The following is a 22,024-nucleotide window of genomic DNA, read 5'->3' on the forward strand; positions in this document are numbered from 1 at the left end:
TGTGGCCAACAGATTCAAGAGCAGACTCAAAGCCCACATGAACCGAGTCACCTCCTCGTGGGCTGCTTCAGTCTTTAGATGTCAGACAAGGCACTGCCAACTGACTGGGCATAATGGAGTCCGAGTCCTGCCCCTGACACCCAAATCATGACGACAGCCTCTCTCCCTGCAGGATGGGGAACTCTGTCCCTTCCTAAGAAAGGGGAAGATAAACCTAAAAAGTAGACTCCCTGGTCCCAGAACAAGAACCCAACACAACAAGAGAGAGGGAGAGGGGGTGAGAGAGAGGGGGGAGAGGGAGGGGGAGGGAGGGAGAGAGAGCCGTGTCTCAACTCCCAGAACCAGCAGATTCATCGCCCCGATCAGCAACTATATTTCAGAATGAGCCATGGGCCAGGCATCAACCTTTACCCATCAAAGTCACCCACTGGCAACTCTGCTTATTACAATGGCTGCTCCCAACATCATTTTCTTAGTTCTCCAGGCCAGCATTGGCAGAAGGCAGATGAGCACCCAGCGGTGGATCAGCAAGCATTTCCAATTCCCCGTTATCCAACAAAATTACCCCCCCCCCCGAAAATATACTGCTGAAATGACGAAAACAGATCATGTTGTAGAGACAAGGAATGTGCATGTGTGCAAGGGCTGTGGGCAATTTGCAGCCTTCCAGAGGTTGCTGGACTACAGCTCCCATGTCACCCCTGACTACTGGCCACATTGACTCTCAGGGCTGATGGGAGTTGGAGTCTAACAACATCTATAGGGGCAATGGCCCCCTCCCTCTGTTGCAAGTTTCAGAGTAGCTAAATAAAACAGTTTCCAGAAAGGCAGCCATGTCGCCCTGTAGCAGCAGACACAACTATGAGGCTTGTCATATTTTAACCAGAAATCTACCCTCCATCCAGGGACAACGATACTTCCCTTTCACAGGCCTTAGGACAGCCTTCTCACCAACGTGGTGGGCTCTGGCTGTATCGGACTACAACTCCCATCAGCCCCAGCCTGCAAAAGCTGGGGCTGATGGGAGCTGTAGTCTGAAAGTTAGCTGGCATCACCCTAGGGAAGGCAGCCTTAGATGCTAGGCCTGCCACTGCTTAACCTAAAAGCAGCTCCTCACTAGCAACAGGAAACAGGCCACATCACAGAAAACACCACAACGGAGGGACAAGACCCCACAAAAAGCCCAGGTGCCAACTCAGTCCCCTTCACCCTACCCTGGCAGCAAGATCAGCCAGAGCACTGGGGCTCATTCACCTGCTATGCAGTGCTCTTCTGCTTTCTACGAAAGACAAACAGATCAGCTTCTACCCAAAAGAATAAATGGACACAAATCTGAAACAATGGGACTCCCAAACCAGGGAGAGAACATTTCAACACCTGCACTTTGGAACTTCCTGCCTACTGAGATCAAGCCGGCACCTTCACTGTACTTTTTTCGATTACTGCTAAAACATTCTTGTTTAAACAAGCCTACCCAGATGCTTAGAAAGTTGAGGTCATTTTAATCTGTTTTAGTATTTTAACTTTGGTATATTTTAAAGTATGGTTGTGATTTTTTAAAATTTGTTGTATCTGTAAACCACTTTTTATACTTTTTTTTTACACAATCAAGCGATGTATAAATTATATGACACAAACAAAGCAAATAAACCTTACCTACCTCTCAGAACCCTCACGAACTGAAAGGAGCCATTCTACAACAGCGGTTTTTGGTTGTAGCATTATTCAACAGAACTTGAAGCCATCAAGCAGTTTGTAAAGGGCTTGAATTGAAATACGGTAATGGCTTCTAGTTTTGCTACAGACATTTATTGATTTGACACTGCTATCCCAGAGAAGCTGAGCTATAATATTTGAGCAGTTAGGGGTGATGCAGATCCTCTCTTTTTTGTGGGGTGGGGGTTGTTTAATAAATATATGACATTGAATTTAAAGGTAAAGGCACCCCTGACTGTTAGGTCCAGTCACGAACGACTCTGGGGTTGCGCACTCATCTCGCTTTACTGATTGAGGGAGCCGGCGTACAGCTTCCGGGTCATGTGGCCAGCATGACTAAGCCGCTTTGGGCGAACCAGAGCACCACACGGAAACGCCGTTTACCTTCCCGCCGGAGTGGTACCTATTTATCTACTTGCACTTTGATGTGCTTTCGAATTGCTAGGTTGGCAGAAGCAGGGACAGAGCAACGGGAGCTCACCCTGTCGCGGGGATTCGAACCGCCGACCTTCCGATTGGCAAGCCCTAGGCTCAGTGGTTTAGACCACAGCACCACCTGCGCCCCGACATCGAATTTACACAGGTGGCAAATCCCTTTTTTATTATTTGGTGGCATCTGTAAACAAGCAAGACCTTTTTCTTTTTTTCCTGTTTCCTTCATTGTACAATGTAAGTTGTGTTTTTATACCCTGTTTATCACTGTATCCATTTCTTTCACACATCTTTTACTTTTCTTTTAACTTTATTATCAGAGGCTCCTTGAGTTGAAGTTACATTATTTTGTTGTTAATGTTTGTTTTTCTCTTTGTGGGTTTTGTCTATGTTAGGATACCCTGTGTTATCTTCCGTTCCTTCTCTTGTGAATGAATGCTCACTTATCTTAAAAGTTGTCAAAGCCTAGACTTTTTGCATTTCGGTGCCCTCTTACCTCACTGCTCAACAACAACAAACTCATCTGCCTTCAGCCAGTAGTAGAGAATAATAACACTTCATGAATAAGACAGAGTGGACTTTAGACCACCAAGGCTGTTGTCTAAACAACCTAACAACAAAAACTTGATAAATGAGTCTAGATAAGACATCAGCAGAACATAGAGACCAAAATTTCATCTTTGTGGAATGCAGTCCATAGGAACCTGCTGCCTTTTTACCAAGTCATACAGCTGGTCCATGAAGCTCAATATTGCCTACACTGGCTGACAGCAGCTGTCCAAGGTTCAGGCATAGGGGACATTCCCAGCCATGCCTGGAGAGGATGCTAGGGGTGGAAGCTGGGACCTTTTGCCTGAAAAGCATGAGCAATATTTCAATTTGAAAATTCACATCATTACCCAAGAGTGTTTCAGCTTACCAAGTTACTGACTAAAGGTCTTTTGGTTAGCCAGTTTGGAATTTGGCCTCCCTTCTCTCACTTGCCGTCACCCCCCTGACACCCTCCCCCTCCTCCCTTAGCAAATCTGCACAATGTTCAGCCATGAGTGCACAGCCCTAGAATCCAACCTCGCTTGGCTGCGCCTCTCTGCTCCTGTAGACGTCATTCCCACACAGGCCAGCCACCCGCCTGCCCTCAGCCCTCCGGGGTCTCTCCTGAGCTGTGTGGGAACTGGGGAAGGGGAAGAGGCAAGCACCGGCCCAGGTGACCTGCTGCTGCTGCTGCCAGCTGCTCAGGAGGACTTCTTCACCGCTCTCTGCTCAACCTGACCCAACACTGACTCCTTCAACAGTTCCCACACCAGGAGTGAGGAACATTTTCCAACCTGAGGGTCACATTCCCTTCTGAGCAACCTTATGATGGCCACATGACAGTGGCGGGCATGGCCAGAGGCAAAAGTGGGTGAAGCAACCAAAGCAAATTTAAACCTGTGTACAGTGTGCTAATTTCTACACACACACACACACACACACACACACACACACACACACACACACCCTCTATCCTCATCAAAGCAAGCATGACACATTTATCGTAGTTCAAGGAAATACTCAAGGCAGACCAAAACACTCAATGCAAGGCCAGTTGGAAGTGTGGCCTGAGGAGAGTTTTGAGGGTGATTTAGGCTGGATCTTTAAACATGTAAAAAATGCTATGGAAAAATAAATGCTATTGGGGGGAGCTTCCAAGGCAATCTGCCATTGACTTTGGATTCCGCTCTACAGCACGATCTGGTGTCATATTTATAATGTTATAAATTGACCTGCGTAGCTGAGTCCATAGAGAGGCCCAGAGGGCTGTATTTGGTCCCTGAGCCTAAAGTTGCCCACCCCCAGCTTTACACCACGGATGACTTTTCTAAATGATATCCACTTCAGGGCACTCACCACAGGCACTAGAAAGAGCATCGCACAGGCTATTTCAGAGACTCCATCATGTTCAGCTTCAACAGAAAAGTCTGTGGCTCACTCTGGATACTGAATGGGGTGGCTCTCAGCATCATCCTCTGCTCTAGCAGTTGGATAAGATCAGGAATGATGCTTTCTGGCAATTTCCATGGGGTCGTCATGTTAGTCCCTTGCAGCAAAATCACACAGTCCATCTCACTGTAGGCGACAGTAAATTGCCACAGGTTACCCTGTTGGTTTTGCTTTCTGTTAAGGCTGTGAACACTGCTCCCGATTCCTTCCCTGCCTTCATGCTCTGCAGTTCTTTCCATGAAATTTGTACAAATGCCCTAGCTTTCTGGCCAATGATTGTGGCTGAATTTGTGTTATTTCCAGTTTTATGGTTGTCGCTTTGTTGTTGTTTAGTCGTGTCGTTGTGTCCGTTTAGCTTTGTTGTTGTTTAGTCGTTTTGAATTATGGTGCTGGAGGAGACTCTTGAGAGTCCCATGGACTGCAAGAAGATCAAACCTATCCATTCTTAAGGAAATCAGCCCTGAGTGCTCACTGGAAGGACAGATCGTGAAGCTGAGGCTACAATACTTGGAAATCCTTGGAAAAGACCCTGATGTTGGGAAAGATTGAGGGCACTAGGAGAAGGGGACGACAGAGGACATGCCTGGCATGCTATGGTCCATGGGGTCACGAAGAGTCGGACACGACTAAACGACTAAACAACAACAACAAGTCGTGTCCGACTCTTCATGACCCCATGGACCATAGCACGCCAGGCACTCCTGTCTTGCACTGCATCCCGCAGTTTGGTCAAACTCATGTTGGTATCTTCGAGAACACTGTCCAACCATCTCGTCCTCTGTCTTCCCCTTCTCCTAGTGCCCTCAATCTTTCCCAACATCAGGGTCTTTTCCAGGGAGTCTTCTCTTCTCATGAGGTGGCCAAAGTATTGGAGCCTCAGCTTCACGATCTGTCCTTCCAGTGACCACTCAGGGCTGATTTCCTTCAGAATGGATAGGTTTGATCTTCTTGCAGTCCATGGGACTCTCAAGAGTCTCCTCCAGCACCATAATTCAAAAGCATCAATTCTTCGGCGATCAGCCTTCTTTATGGTCCAGCTCTCACTTCCATACATCGCTACTGGGAAAACCATAGCTTTAACTATACGGACCTTTGTAGGCAAGGTGATGTCTCTGCTTTTTACTTTCCCGAAATTATTATTATTTAATTAAAATAATTACACTGAGCCGTGGGGATTATCATCATCCTCTTGAACTGACCCAGATGCCAACCTCAGGACTCACCTGGATTTCTACCTTTCGGCCATGCCTCTGGGCATATACCCGCCTATGCAGTCAGCAGTAAGGCATTTAGCACAAACACACATGGGCTACACCCTCCTACAAGCACAGGCAAGCAGCAGGAGATGGATCAAGCCATGCAAGCCCTCCCCGCTCCTAGCCGGCAGCCTTGAGGAAAGTCATGAAGAAAATATGACATTTCTAGAGACAGTCGGGGACTCCACCCGGCTTCCCATGGCGCCCCTCCTTCCATGGCTTTCACATCTTGTGGCTCCCCTTTGAAATGCCTTTCACTGCAGATGAATCACAGGTGTTTACAGATCCTGGCCAAAATGCTTCCTGAACCAACCATTCCCAACCTCGGGTCCCCAGATGTTGCTCAACTCCCATCTGCAACCAGCGGTCGTGGCCAAGGATCAGGGGTGATGGGAAATGTAGTCCACCAAAATGCAGGACCCCAAGCCTGAGAAAGGCAGCTCTAGGTAAAGGGTAAAGGGGCCCCTGACCATCAGGTCCAGTCGTGTCCGACTCTGGGGTTGCGGCGCTCATCTCGCTCTATAGGCCGAGGGAGCCGGCATTTGTCTGCAGACAGCTTACGGGTCATGTGGCCAGCATGACAAAGCTGCTTCTGGCGAACCAGAGCAGCGCACGGAAACGCCGTTTACCTTCCCGCCGGCGCGGTCCCTATTTATCTACTTGCACTTTGATGTGCTTTCGAACTGCTAGGTGGGCAGGAGCTGGGACCGAGCAACGGGAGCTCACCCCGTTGCAGGGATTCGAACTGCCAACCTTCTGATCAGCAAGCCCTAGACCAGGGGTCCCCAGACTTACTGGCGTTTGGGCCGGTTCCCACCGCGCCGATCGCGTGGCGGGCCGGAGGACGGGGGAGTGTGCGCCCGTGCGCATGCGCACGAGTGCTTACTGGCGCGGCGGCGCGCTTCCAGGGTGGAAAAAGCGCCGAAAATCCGTTGTGCACATGCGTATGGGCCTCCCCCGACCCGGAAGTGCACCATAAATGACCTCTTCCGGGTCGGGAGAGGCCCATACGCATGCGCACAAAGGATTTTCAGCACTTTTTTCCCGACCCGGAAAAGCACTGCCGCGCTGCGCGCTGTAAGAGCGGGCGGCGGGGGTCGTCGCGGGCCGGATTGGCAGGCCAATTGGGCCGTATCCGGCCCCCGGGCCGTAGTCTGGGGACCCCTGCCCTAGACTCTGTGGTTTAACTCACAGCGCCACCTGGGTTCCCTGCCACCTGGGAAAGGCAGCTCTAAGCCATAGTATATGCCAGTTTCAGCAAGTCTCCCTCAAGGCTTCTACTCTTTCCGGCCAAGGGGTTCCATCTAAACAAACAGCTGTGGTCAGGGGAAAGATCCGCTCCCATATCTAAGCAGTCCACAATTTGGAACTGCCATTGGTAACCAAGCAACAGGCTGTGATCAGCAGGATCCTAACCTTCCACTTGTCCCTGAGGCCAGGGATACCCCCGACTCTAGTGTAGAGTTAGAAAGGGCGGCAGGAGGCTCTGGTCACCTAGACAACGCAGCAGCCAATCCCCCAGCTTTCCTCTCAGCCTCAGAAATGGGGCAGGAGGCAAGGGTTGTCAGGAGGGTACCCAACCACAGCTAGGAGGGGCTCAGGCATGCCATACTTACAGGAGGGCAACAGTATACTCATCATGGCAGGCAAAAGCGTGGAAGCTCTGCAAAGTGCCCCCCAGGTGTCTTTGACTCCAACTCCCATCAGCCCTAGCAAAATGCGGCAGTGCTTGTTGAGGCTGATGGGAGTTGTAGTCCCAAACAGAGGGCTGGTGTACACAATGGCAGGACACCATACAGCTTGCAGCAGTTCAAAATATAGAAGGAATTTATATTAGAATACCACAAGTGAGAAGAGAGGTGAGGGTCCCTTGCTAGCAGAGCAGGAGAGCCTCTTCCTTTTGAGAAACCACCAGACTTTATAAGTCTCCTTAAGGGCATCAAAGGTAAATGTTTAACTCCCAAAGAATTTTCTGAGAATCGGTTTTGAACAGGCTCTCAATTCCAACAGCCAGAGAGGAAGCAGGCCTTTCCAACCCTCATACAGAAGCAGAAAAATATTTTTCAAGACACCACACAACGATACTCTTTCCTTCTTTCTCTCTCTCCCTGAGACACACACACTCACATCAATCCTTGGAACAGGCCCGTACCCTGTCAGGTGTCCAACAGTCTTTTCACATACAAATATGAACTCTGAGGAACCCTGGTGGGGAACTTACTGGAATCAAGGATTCAAACGCTCAAGTCAATTCCTCTTTTCAGCAGCCCCTTCACACCAAAAGATTAATTCTGATTGCACACTGAAAGGAGAGGCTTCCTTTTCATCATGGATCTACAATGGTGCTTAGGAACGCAATTAGCCATATCCCCTCTCTTTTGAGGTGGCATTGTGACTCCTCTATGGGATATGCATTTGGGAGTCTCTTCCCAAAAAACTATCCAAGAGGTTCCCCAAGTTTAGTGGGCACTGGTTGTGTGATACGTGTGGGGAGGGACATCTCCTGAAAACAGAACACAACACAAATCTGATTTTGCATTTTTAAAGAATTCCTGGAATGGTGATTTTAGGAATGCAAAGTTACAAAAGAGCAAGTAATTCTAAGAAAGTCTTGATGTTCTTTGCCTATACAATGAAAGTAGATGCTGCATGCTGCACCACTGCACTTCTGTAACCATCCTGCCCAAATTCAAAATAAGTAGACCAAAAGAACAAAGTCTCTTGAGTACAGTATCATCAGGAAGAGGAGAAAGGAGGCAGACCTACAGCTGAGCAGCAATTACCTTTTTAGCATGTTATGGCTGAAGTCGTGTGTGTGTGTGTGTGTGTGTGTGTGTGTGTGTGTGTGTGTGTGTGTACCTCTTTGTATCCTTTTGATCCAATAGGGGAGATTAACCTTATCTGCATCATAATCCTCCAAGGATCAGAGGAACACAAAGTAAGATGACAACTTAAAACCTTCGGGACCTTTTCAAAACAAGCACAGTTGGCTCAAAGAGGAGTGAGTATCTCTGCCTGTTAATGAGGTGGATTTTTCCACAAGGTGATCTAGCCAGTGAACTTGGAGGGTTAAAGACCAATAATAGTGCAGCCTGGCTTATTTGCTTCAATCCTTGGGCACTCTCTACTCTGCAGATAACTAGGTGCAGGTATCAGACACGGCCGTGCTCTCAATTGGTGTCCCTGTGTTACTCTACCGAGGGGGGGGGATATAAGGGTAAGCAGACTTCTTTTGGGATCCCCACCTTCCTGCCCCCAAGACTTAGGGCTCCGTATTCAAGACACATTGTTTTTGAGATCATACAACTCTTGCAACACACCCACCACACATCCAGCTTTCCTTCTGGCCTCCAGCCCTGGCCTACTACTCACTTCCCATGTGCAAGCTTCGCTGTGCTTCCCCTCCACTGTGCAAAAGTTGGTAACTATTATTCCTATTATGCAGATGGTGATCAAAGGCAGGCCAAAGGTGAGGAGCCAAAGACCTAGCTGTGTGTGCTGTTGCTACCTGTCTATTACCAGCACAGTGCTTGATACAACTACTCTTTGCCTTCCAGATGTTTCGAACTACAACTCCCAGCGGCCCCTGTCAATGGGCAAAGGTTGCATGAGCAATATCCACAGTAGCTCATACTTGGCTGCAAAAGAGAGAGATCTTGTGGCCTTGTTGTAGTGCGGGCCTTGGGCCTTCATCTGGATTGCTGCTTCTTGGGACATCTCACATACCGGTACCACATGCCTTTCCAGAGACACCTGTGTGAAGCGTGTGCCACAGAAGCACCAAAAATCTAAGCTCCCTTTGTCTGAGTGCTGTAAGGATGAAAAAAAGAGAGAGTGGGGAATGAACAGGTGTCGGCGGGCAGAGAAGGTGCCCTGGTTCACCTTGCCCAGCTGAAAAGGAAAGGAAAGACAGGTTCTGCTGGTGCAGGAAGAGATAAGAGGGCTCCGTTGTGGTTGAGGCACAAACAGGAGGCCTCTTTGCTTACCATCCCACCCCCCAAAAAGTAAACAGTCAAATGCAGTTGTGGCAACACCAGCACCTTGACAAAGTTATTAGCATTCTCCTGAGAGTGGAAAGAAAGTGGCTCCAGGTTAAACCCTTGGCTGCAGATCCCTGGGCATACAAAGGAAGCCAGTCAAGGATAGCCCTTGGATCTCCAGGACAACGGCTGGCTGTCAAAGGGCCGCAGGGACTTCCAGGCGCAGTATGGTAGATTGTGCTCCTCTCAATGATTTTTGGCAATGCTTACAGAAGCCTTTTTCTCACGCTCACCACAGCCTGGCCAAACTGAAAAGCTCTGAGTGGAAAAATTGGCAAAGCTGGAGGCACCGCTTGCGCCGGCAGCCTCTTAATCTCCCCCAAGGCCTGACCGACTTCATTATGCAGCCTTTGTTTATGCCCATCTTTTTTCACTGGAGGTTCTAACCCTGACAGTGCAGGAAAACTCACCAGCTAGCAGGAATCAGGCCTGCAAGGGAGAACCACAATTAGGAATCTGAAGCCAGGTATCTGACAGGACAATACGGTTCCAGTTTGCGGAATCTGAAGCAACACACCTTTTGCTACATCCTGATAATACTGTGTGGCACTAACACGTCCACTCCCAACTCCCACACCACAAAGACAACATCACTGAAGTGTGGGGGGGGGGAGCTGATGGAGGAGAGAACACAAAGAGCTCGAAGGATTTGCAGAAGATCTCAGAAACAGAGCTGCTTTCTTCCAAGAGGAAATTCCACATCCACACTATACATAAGGATTAATGAGAAATGGACCTTTGCCAGGAGAAAGGCGGGAGAAAGAAACTGAGGCCTGTCCCTTGAAGAATGAAGTAACTAGTAAACTTGGTGGGGGTGGGGATAGCATTTTAGGGGCACTTCATACAAGACAATTTCTTATGAGGGTATTTCACACAGGAAGACAGTATACACTATAGCAGGGGTGGCCAACTCCGAAGAGACTGCGATCTACTCACAGAGTTAAAAACTGGCAGTGATCTACCCCCTTTTGGGGTGTTCAGGTCAAAGTTGTTTAGGGAGGAGGAAGCCCTGCCCTGTTTTTTAGGGGTTCAGGTCAAAGTTGTTGAGATTTTTTAGGAAGGAGGAAGGCCCATTTTTTAGGGGTTCGGGTCAGAGTTGTTGAGCTTTTCTGAGGCGGGAAGAAAGCCCTGTTTGGGGGGGTGAAGGGCTAAAATATTGAGCATTATTAGGGGAGCCAAAGTTGTTGAGCTTCTTTGGGGGAAGCCAGTGATATACCAGTGATCTACCACAGACGTCCAATGATCTACCGGTAGATCACGATCTACTTGTTGGACGTGCCTGCACTATAGTATGTGAGAGAGCTGAGGAGCAGGGCTCGCTCCACCGGTTCAGCTGTGACAGGCAGTCCCACCAGCCTCCTTCCTTCCTCTCCACTGTCATCCTGGGGGCAGCCATTCCATAAGACTGGCGTGGGGGGGGGCAGAATGGGGAGACAAGAAGCAAAAAGACTCATTTCATCAGCTTTGTTGGAGGGAGGGCCAGTTCCATCAGGCACCTCTTGCCCCTGAACTGTGCCAACTGGTCAATACAGGAACACCTGTGTAGAAAGTGATGCCCAAGTTTTTGATTTTCCTCTTCCCTCCTTGTCCCTTTTGCTTTGCATGTCTTTTTTTGTGTGGCAAGCCTCTGGTAGGGAAATGTCTTTTTTTAATTGTATGTTTCAGCCTTTTTGGCTGAAGAGCAGGGTTCAAATGCTCTAAATAAATAATAATGTATTTCCACCGAATTCAACAGCAGATTTCCACTTTGTCGACATATCACACGTTGGGGGAGACGCACATGGTTTCCTTACAATAAATTTGTCTAGTGATTATAAACCTGTGTAGCGATGAAGTGGCTCTTGGGATCCTGTCTGGCAGAGCTATCATGTGATTGTACCTGCCAAACTGAGACTTTTAACCTCAGGGACATGAGTCCCTAAGTGTTGAATGAAAGATTGCTGCATTGCAAGGAGTTGGACTAGATGAACCTTGTGGTCCCAACTCCACAATTCTACATTCTTCTTTACTTAATAGTAACATACTAACTACAAATTGCTCTCTTCCCCAAAGAGAAGGTAGCCCATGCAAGAATGAAGTCCACAGTTCAAGCCAGACATTTCAGGAATAGCATTTGGAAATGCATTCTTCTTCATTTCAGGTTTTCTTCCTCAGAATAGAAATACTTAAATAACTGACCAATTACATCGGTCCTGCCCCCCCACAACAAAAATCCTGCCCGCGCCCATTGTCCTGCCCCAATTCCACAGCATCCTGCAGTTTGCACAGTGGTAATGCCAACATCCCCACCCCTTTAAAAAATGCCAGGAAGAAGCTTGGCACTTGTGCTTCATTGCAAACAGAGCACATTTCTGCTTTTGTGTTTATGAAGGGTTTTCTTCAAGGCCCTCAAGGAAGGAGGCTTCTCTTCAGTTCCAGCAGGAAGCCTCCATTGACAGCTCCTCTCTCTACAGAAGCATGGCAAGACAGGGGCAGAGAGAAGGAGCACTGATGTAAACATGAACATATCACCACTCTGCTCCTGCCAGCCCAGGCAGATCCCCACACCCCACAGCTCCTCTGCCTCCACGGCTTCCAGAGTGCCCCAGGGGAGCTGCTGCTGAAATGGCATTCCAAAAATGTGCCAGCTGTGAAGCTCCAGCAGAAGCCCGACAAGTGCCCACGTGCGCACTCACTGGTTTTGTGCAACTGCCCTGCACATCAGCAATGCGGCTAGCAGCCAGCTCTCCTCTGCACTGAAGATGGGTCCTCTAGGATTGACTCACACAGACCAAAACTCTGGTTCATAGAATCATAGAGTTGCAGAGTTGGAAGGGAGCCCCCAAAAGGTCATCTAGTCCAATCCCCTGCAATGCAGGAATCGCTGAAAGATGGGCATCCAACCTGTTTAAAAACCTTCAGTGGAGGAAAGTCCACCATCTTCCGAGGAAGTCCATCCACTGTTGAACAGCTCTTACCATCTGCCTAATGTGCTGGTTTTGCCCTTTAAAGCCCTATGCGGCCTAGGACCCTCGTACCTACGGGACTGCCTCTCCTGGTTATGCCCTGCAGAAAACCTGAAGGTCCATAAATAACAACACTTTGGAAGTCCCAAGCCCCAAGGAGCTCAGATTGGCCTCAACCAGGGTCAGGGCCTTTTCAACTCTGGCCCCGGCCTGGTGGAACGCCCTACCGCAGGAGATCAGGGCCGTGCGGGATTTGACATCTTTCTGCAGGGCCTGCAAGACGGAGCTGTTCCGCCTGGCCTTTGGGCTGGATTCAGTCTAAACCCCCCCCCTTTTTTTAATGGAACCCCTTATATGGTTGTATATAAATTTTCCCTCAGCTCTTTTGCTGGCCCACGTAGGACCAGCATGGATAGTTGGCCCCGGTGAATATTGGACATTTTCTCCCCTTATGGCTTTGATCTATAGGCGACCGCTAAAATGAGGCTGCATTTTAAACTGTATTCTAACTTATATTTTATATCTTAATCAACTGTTTGTGTGTTGGTTTGTTTTGTTTTGTTTTTAATGTTTTTACTGTATTTTACTCTCACTGGAGGCAGTGAGAGATTTTACTTTCTTGGGCTCCTTGATCACTGCAGATGGTGACAGCAGTCACGAAATTAAAAGACGCCTGCTTCTTGGGAGAAAAGCAATGACAAACCTAGACAGCATCTTAAAAAGCAGAGACATCACCTTGCCGACAAAGGTCCGTATAGTTAAAGCTATGGTTTTCCCAGTAGTGATGTATGGAAGTGAGAGCTGGACCATAAAGAAGGCTGATCGCCGAAGAATTGATGCTTTTGAATTATGGTGCTGGAGGAGACTCTTGAGAGTCCCATGGACTGCTAGAAGATCAAACCTATCCATTCTTAAGGAAATCAGCCCTGAGTGCTCCCTGGAAGGACAGATCGTGAAGCTGAGGCTCCAATACTTTGGCCACCTCATGAGAAGAGAAGAATCCTTGGAAAAGACCCTGATGTTGGGAAAGATTGAGGGCACTAGGAGAAGGGGACGACAGAGGACAAGATGGTTGGACAGTGTTCTCGAAGCTACGAACATGAGTTTGACCAAACTACGGGAGGCAGTGGAAGACAGGAGCGCCTGGCGTGCTATGGTCCATGGGGTCACGAAGAGTCGGACACGACTAAACGACTAAACAACAACAACACTGTACTTATATTTAGTGTTAGCCGTCCTGAGCCCAGTCTTGGCCGGGGAGGGCGGGGTATATAAAAAAAGTTTATTTATTTATTTATTTTATTATTAATGTTCAGTAAGATTCTCCTTTCCTGTCATTTCAATCCATTGGTTCAGGTCCTATGCCTTGGAGCAACAGAAAACAAACATGCTCCATCTTTCATGTGTGGGTCACTCAAATGATATTGGTGATTCAAGACTGACAAGAGAAAGCCTTGCTCCCCAGAGGCTCTCCTGTGCCCTCTTCCTCCCCCAGCACTGCAAGCTTCTTGCAGGCAGGTACCCTTGTTTTTCTTTCTTAACTCACGCTACTCAAAAAAGTACATTGACGGCACTGTGCAAACAGTTTTTGAAAATCACCCTGAACATTTAAAAAGCAGAGTGGGGAGGTTGATTGTGGAAAGGAAACTAAGACACAATGAATGGAGAGGAGGAGGGCAGTTTGGGTAACAGAGCAGAGAAACGAGGGAGTCATGGAGGCAGACAGGAATGAAGACCTCCGTGTTGGCCAACAGAGAAAGAGGAAACTTCGGAAGCAGGCGGCAAGGAGCAGACGTGGGCTGCTCGCAAAAGGTGTGCATGCGAGGGGGGTGGGTGGAGATATTTTGGATGCAGAAAGACGCCCGCACCCATCCACAGCACCACCACAGAAAAGGAACTTTGGAAGCAGAAAAAGCAAACAAGGAAATTTGGGGGGGGGGGGTTGAGAATCCAAAAAGAAAAGAGACGTGCAGACTGACAGAGAATTAATTAAGTCCTGAGAAAAAAGGCAGCGAGGCCAGACCTTTTGTGAAGTTCTCAGAGGCCTCGAACCCTAAGCAACTAATCGCTGTTTATAGCAGAGCCCTGGAAGCTGCCAGCATGTGGGGGTTCCCCAGGGGGAGGGCACCAGACATGATGGCAGGCCAGAGGCCCTTCTAGATTTATGTGAAAAGGAAGGCGCCCCTCCCACTTTCCCTCCCATGAAGGCACAACCAACTAAGGAACGGGGGGAGGGGGTTGCCTCCCCACCTGGAAGACCAGGGCAAAAGGAGGACAAGCTGGAACAAGGTGGGCCTGACCCAGGAGAATGGGTCACTTGGCTCTGTGTGGGCACACAGCATTGCCAAAAGCAGGACAAATTTAGCAGATGCAGTGCTGCTTGCATAGAGCACCTTCTCCCCACCCTTGAACTTGCTTTAAAAACAACCATGGACTTTTAAGGCAATGCAAAGCCACCCTAATATATAGCCACGCACCTGCAAGAAAGCGCCCGTGGTCACCATCCTCATTGACAACAACTAGGTCCAAGGGACTGGCTGTAGCTTCATTAAAAGGGGGTTGTGACTGATATACGGAGAGGGACAGAGCTATAAATGCCTATTAGCAGTGCTGTTTTTCTAGAAAAAGAAGTTCTAGAACTCACCATGAACACCTCCCTTGCTTTCTTATAATGGCAATGGCGCCCACCTAAGAGGTGCCGGAACTGAGTTCCAGTTGAAAAAAAAAGCCTATTAGTGATGTCAGATAAAATGGAACCTCCACAGACAGGGGCAGTATAGCTCTGAATACCCAGATGTTGAGGGCAAACATGAGATGCCAACCAGCTGCACCCCCTCCTGGAGATGATTCTCACAGGTGGGGTTGGTAGCCTCCATCCCCCGGCCTAATCTCATGCAGGTGGCAGAAAGCAAGAAAAAGCCACCCACCTTTGCATCCAGCCCCACCTGCAGCTGAAACCCCATAAGAAATGTAGCCCTCTCCACAAGGTCAGCAGCCCAGCCATGCTCCACAACAACCCATGTTTCTGTGAATATGCCGGTACACTTCTGTGAAACACAGAAGTGTCTCACTTCAGGCTCAGTGTTCATCTGAAGACCTGGACAAACTGGACAGTGACTCTGGAGGCCGTTTGCTGCTTTCCCCTGACACGGGTGGGTTGGCATCTGCTTGTGGCCCCTGCATGTGAGCTGGATTTTTATTGGAAGTATGGGGGCAGCCTCGGCTGTGCATGGGACCTTATGAACCCATAAATCCTTCTGCTTCACTGAGCCCCCTCAATTCCCCTCTTCTCAAGCGTCCGGGTGCTTTCAAGGAATCCCCTTCAAACGCTCTCCAACCTTCCCACAGCAGCTTAGGAAACAGGAAAGAAGAAGAAAAATAGAGGAGTGGGGCGGGGGGGGGGGGAGAGAGAGAAAGCAGCCTTGAATGAGGGAGTGAAAAAGGCCCTTTTTGCCAGTTGAACAAAAGCTGCGGTGTCTTCACAAACAAGCCTGTTATTCTAACACCAAACCCAGAGGCTACTTGGCAGAGACGGGAAATATGAAAATGTTAGGCTTGTGGGAACCATCCACACTGCGTCTTTTTCTGGTATGCTGGGCCTTTTCTGAGTGTATTTTTGTAACATCTTCCACGCAGGCAGGCCACCCACTTCCAACACAAACACAAACACCACTCAAGTGAGTCAAAAATCACTCCAAGGGGCCTGCGGATGCATACTGTTCTGGTCCAGCAGCTGCTCCAAGACAGTGGCTAGAGCAGCTCTGATGCCCTCCAGACTTTCCAGCCGGCACGTGCCCCTCCAGGTGTTTTGGACTACAACTCCCATAAGGAGGACCCAAGGGAACAGCACTCTGCCCCCCTGCAATTCCCAGGGACATAGTACCTCTGGCAGCAGCGGCAGAATATAGCCACCCTGGCTAGTACCCATGGATAGCCTGACCCTCCAGGAATTTGCAGAAGTCCGAGGAAATAAAAAAAACCAACAGAGAAGCATCTCCTGCAACCATCTTTCTACATGCCATGCTGAGAAAAGGTAAATGCAAGAGGTCATTCTTGGTAGTCCTCAGAAATTGCAATCATGTAATGAAGAGAAGCAGGAGGAGGCCTTCTCAGTGTATACCTGTGTTTCTCCGAAAATAAGACACCGTCTTATATTTATTTTTCCTCAAAAAATCACACTATGACTTATTTTCAGGGGATGTCTTATTTTTTTCCTCCTCCTCCTGCCGCAGCTGGCATAGCTCCTGTGCCTATTACTATGTCTTATTTTCGGGGCATGACTTATATTCCTTGAATGCTTAAAAATCCTGCTGTTGTTAAAAATCCTGCTACGGCTTATTTATCGCTACATATTATTTTCAGAGAAACAGGGTAGCTCTTGCTTCCAAAGCAAACATTGTATGGAGAAGGATCCCAAACAGGCTCGAGTCTTGCAAATCCTGTTAATGAATCCACTGTGGGAATGTGAGGGAAGAGCAAGTGGTTAGGGGCAACAACTGCAGATAAGAAATAAATAATAATTTTATTATTTATACCCCACCCATCTGGCTGGGTTTGCCCAGCCACCCTGGGCGGCTTACATGGATGTGCCACAATTATTTGGATTTGCATTACACTGCAGATATAAGTCAGTGCAATTGAGTCGATGGTAGATAATAATGCACACACCATGTGCACAATGGCTACAGTCTGCATTGTGACAACTGCCCCAACCATTCAGACCTCACGGGTGGACCTACAGGCTTAAAGCGCCAGGCTTCACACTTCCCCAGCTGAGGGCAAGGCACTGAAACCGAGGGCTGTTAGGCTGCAATCCTCTCTCAAAAGAGGCCTTGCCATGGTGAGACAACGGGAGGACCCTTGAAATAAGAGGGCAGGCAACTTGGCATGACAAAAGCTCACATTTGAGAACCTGGGCAGTAGTCCTCGAAGGCCTCCTGCTGCGATAAAATAAATCGGTTTGTCAGAGAGATTCCCCTTGCTGTTTTAGCGACTGGCGCTGAAGATGTGGAGCATGAAAACCCTGCGCGTGTCTGGCCAAGTTCTAATTTGAACAGCTGAATGAATTCTCATTTGGTTTTGCTAGACAGATCCAGCTACAGCAGCACCCCTGCTTCCGCCTGTGTCACTGCATGGATTCCGTGTGTGTGTGTGTGTGTGTAGGGGGGAGGGAGGGAGAGATTTTTGGATGCAAACAGAAATCGTGTTTATGCAAACAGAAACCTCTACCATTCATCTCCCGGCTCATGTGGAAATCCCCCTCACCTCGCTTTCCTCCTAATCAGGCACATTCACCAGAAGCAGAAGCTCAGCTCGTTTCATGGAAACTTTTAAAGGGCCATTTCGCGCCGCCACCACCCCCAGTTGTTGCACTACAGTCTCCCCACCCTATTCCCTATTCCCCTCAATGCAACCTTGAAAGTCACAAGGCAGCAATCAGGAATTTGAGATCATCAAAACGCAAAGAAGGATCAGTATTCTGTTCCCTGGAGGGTTGCTCTCCTGTCTTAAAACCTATTTGCCAATTAGAAACCAAATTAAATCATGCAAATGCTAACATTCCTTTGCTTAGTTCAGGTCCAGGCTAGTCATTCCCAACCTGGTACCCTCCAGCGGCTTTGGACTACAGCTCTCATTGGCCCCAGATGACATGGAGCACAGTCTGCCCAGCCCAAAGTAGCGATAAAGCTCTGGTAGAACAGGAGGCCAGAAGCCAGAGTGTGACCCGTGGCAGCCCAGGTTCAAAAAGTAGGTATGGGGACAGTTTTACAAATGTCTTGTTGATGCTGCTGCTGACACACAGCAGGGCATTCTTAGTAGTGTCTCCCCGCTTGTGGAAATTTCTCCCTGGTGAGGTGACAGTCTGCCTCGTTATTCATGTTCATCCACACATGAATTTGATGGCTGAATGATACCTGTTCCATGCAACCTTGAAATTATTACTTCCGAGGATATGTGGCTGTTTAACAATATTTCAAGATGTTCTTAACATTTTCAAACATTTCAAATGTTTTTTTTAATTTATTGCACTGATAATCTTATAAATTTTGTTATTTGTAAATGTTTACTCAAAACCTGCTAATGAGTTCAATTCTTTGCATTGTTTCTGTAGGTGATTTTAAAATAAAGTTAAACACACAGACACAGACACACACACCTTACACCCATGTTCTCCCAACCATCCTTATAAAACAGTCCTGCAAGGTAGGCCAGTGCTGGTATACCCAGGCTGCAGCAAAAGGGTGTGGGGAGCCGAGGCTGAGAGGAAAAGGGGCTTGGCTAAAACCACCAAGCAAGCGCAAAATAGGAATTTTACCAGCTTGCTGTGGCAGCAAGTCCCCAGGCTCCATCTGCTCTCAGGTGGCCTTTGCATCCCCAGGAGCCTTTAAAAAGCCTCCAGCTTTCATTTTGGAGTGAGGAAGACGAAACTTCAACCACAGGCCATCAAGAAATACTTAGGACTGCAGCCACCCACCCACCCTGATCCATGCAGTTTCCCACTCATCTCCACAAGACAGCACTGGGAAGCTGCAAAAGATCGCACCCCTTGCCCCAGGGGTGGGGGATGGGGTAGAAAAGCCTCAAGGCACCTGCACACACACACACACACACACACACACACACACACACACACAGTGTCATAGCTCAGGCTGTCTTATCATACACAGACACCTTGAGCGGCCCCAACTGCTTCCAATTCAAGGAAATTAACAGATGACTGGGCAAAAAAGCAAATATATGGAAAATAAACACTGGCAGTGGGGGACTGGAGGTGGCATCCTGAGCCCTGCCTACCCCCCAGACACCACCTGATGGCGCCCCACGGGGCCAGGATTCAAGCAGCCAGTTCCTCCTAGCTACTCTCTTTAACCACGTCAGTTTGCTGCAAATAGCACCTTCAGAGGTGATTTCCAGCAGGAAAGTGGCACTGAAAATGGGGGGAAGGGAAGAGAGTCATGCTCTCCTCCTGGTCATGATCTGGAATTAGTGGTGCACACAGAGCTTTTGCTGACAGAGAGTGGCCAGTTTTAAGCAGACTTTTTAGGCACAGGCTTAGCACACAACATGCAGCTTGGCTCAGACAAGACTGTTTCTGCCGCTCATGGAACATGAATTCTTCTTCTTTCCTGGCACACCTCTGTAGTCTCTGGTCAAATGTGCTTCGCAGGTTTCGGTTGTACTCCAAAAACCTGCAAGACCTGTTCACCCAGGCAGGACACCGAGGGGGCGGGGGCAGGGAGAGAGTTAAGAAGTAAGGCCAGAAGGAACAATGCCTTCATTAGAGCACCTCTAACTCCTGAGAACTGATGATCGCTCTCAAGCCTTGGCAGAAAAGTCAGGGGATTCCGTGCTTTTTACCCCTGCAGCACCATTTTCTTTTCTCACCGCGGGGACCGACCTCCAGGTCAGAAGAGTGGCGGAAATAGTGTGTGTGCACACGACTGCCCTTACGCATGCGTACACACTATTTCCAGCACACTTCTGGGATGGAGGAGCGCCCGTGCACATGAGCACACACTAGCACCGGAAATAACTTGAGCGCATGCGCGGGCGTGCACACTCCTGCCCACTGAGAGGTCTGCCGGGGAGTGGACCAGACCAGCCTCAAAAAACGTTGCCGACCCCTGGGTTAGATCTTGGACTAGGACCTCGGAGACCAGGGTCCAAATCCCCACTCGGGCATGAAGCTCCCTGGGTGACCTTGGGGGCCAGTCACCATCTCTTAGGCTAACCTACCTCGAAGGGTTGTTGTATTGAGGTGAGCCACATACATCACATCTTGAGTTCCTCAGAGAAAAAGGTGGAATATAAATGCGATAAATAAGTAACTTGAATCAGATACCCTGGGAAAACACTTTAACCACCTATTTCAGGCAAGCTGAAGGGCGGTGAAGGTCTTGGGCAAGCGGCAAGGACAAGATCTCAAACATTGTTCTTACTTTCAGAGCCCGAAAGAACCCAGCCCTGTTTTGCTAGCCAAATCAGTCCAAGCAACATGGACACTCCCTAGCAGGTATGATTTCGGGGAACGCCCAGATTCAGTAAATACACAGCCACTATTTAAAGAGTCAGAAGACCAGATAAATCCCATCCGAAGACAGTTATCCACCTTGGGCAGACATTAGCATCGTCTTGGGTCAGGAGACTGGGCTTTGAGTGTATCTTTAGGGAAACAGGCACGGGGACATATGGTCAGGGCCAGATGGTGTTTTCATCACCAGTCAATGGCACTGCATTCAGAATGGTGACCCCAAAATAGCAAAAAGGCAGGGAGGGGGGGCATGTTGCTTGTGCCTCAGCCCAATTTCTGGCACTTAACCCACTTTACTGCATGCACATCTGGCTCACACTCCAGAGAGACTCCAGTGGAAAGCTACTGGTTACATGTCCAATTATGGCACACAGCTGCAGCCTCAAGGCAGCCCACAGAAACTCAAGGAAGCAAAGGCCATTTCTAAAAAAACGTTTTTTATTTTTGGAAAAAATAATGAACGAGTTCCTATGCCCCACAAATAACCCAGAGATGCATTTTAAATAAAAACATATTCTACTCAGGTAAAAACACGCTGATTCCCAGACCATCCGCGGACCGGATTTAGAAGGCAATTGGGCTGGATCCGGCCTCCGGGCCTTAGTTTGCCTACCCATGCTCAAGACCTTTGTGTAGTTTGGTCTTTGCCAAATTAATAATTAAGTTTTAACCATCATCATCATGGTGGTGGCCCCCAGATGTTGTAGGACACGGGTGTCAAACACAAGGCCCGGGGGCCAAATCCGGCCCGCCAGACCTCATCATGTGGCCCGCCGAGCGCCCCAGCCAGCGGGACCCAGCAGTGGGACCTTGCTGCTGAAGCGCCGCGCCAACAAAGTGCCGACAAACAGCTGGGGGCGGGGAAATGCTTTTTGCCCCTGGGTCCCTTCGCGCTCTTTTCTGGCGCTGAATCAAGGCGGCGACCCCCCCCCCTTCCCTTTCTTTCTTCCTCTCCCTCATTCTTATTCTTTCTTTCCCTCTACTTCCTTCCTTCTTTCTCCCTTTCCGTCTTCTCTCCCTCTTTCTTTTTCTTTCCTTCTTTATTCTCTTCCTTATTTCCTACTCTTCTTTCTCTCCCCTCTTTCCTTCCTTCCTTCCTTCCTCTCTCCCTCCCACTCCCTCCTTCCTTCCTCACTCCCTCCCCTCCCTCTCCCTCTCCCTCTCCCTCTCCCTCTCCTCAGAAACATAGGATTCTGCTTTATACTTCTGGCCCTTAAACCCTGGAACCAGGAGAGCAGCTCCAGTGAGTCAACCTCAGCCAGTCCCTTTGGTGAAGGGTGGTGGCTCACTGGCAGAACATCTGTCCTGCATGCAGAAGGACCCCAGCATCTCCAGGTACTAGTAGCTCTGCAAAGGTCCTGCATGAAACCCTAGCGAGCCTCCACCACCCAGTGCAGTTACCAAAAATCATTTTTCAATAAATTGTACAATAATTGTACATTTGAATATCTACTTGCCATTATTCTGACTATGTTTCTGCTTTCCTAGCTAGTTATTACTTACATTATTACAAAAAAACAGTAATAATTGAATGCAGTGACAATAATTTATGATAATAAAGAGTGGACACATAGTCCTACAGATACAACCGGCCCTTTGAGGGTGACCAAACTGCTGATGCGG

General features: G+C 48.7%; 1 protein-coding gene across 3 annotated transcripts in view; it reads right to left on the reverse strand.

Annotated features, from left to right (window-relative positions):
* Positions 1–22,024, reverse strand: part of MACF1 (microtubule actin crosslinking factor 1) — a 291,507-nt gene that overhangs the window by 233,927 nt on the left and 35,556 nt on the right. The window contains exon 1 of one of the 3 annotated variants that reach the window (XM_060275857.1): positions 4,036–4,565. The exons of the other annotated variants lie outside the window; for them this stretch is intronic. The gene's annotated coding sequence lies outside the window, so the exon portion shown is untranslated. Of the gene's footprint in view, positions 1–4,035; positions 4,566–22,024 lie in introns of those variants that run through there. 3 annotated transcript variants of the gene reach the window in all.

This window comes from Zootoca vivipara, chromosome 6 (assembly GCF_963506605.1).
Source record: "Zootoca vivipara chromosome 6, rZooViv1.1, whole genome shotgun sequence".
Lineage (NCBI taxonomy): Eukaryota > Metazoa > Chordata > Lepidosauria > Squamata > Lacertidae > Zootoca > Zootoca vivipara.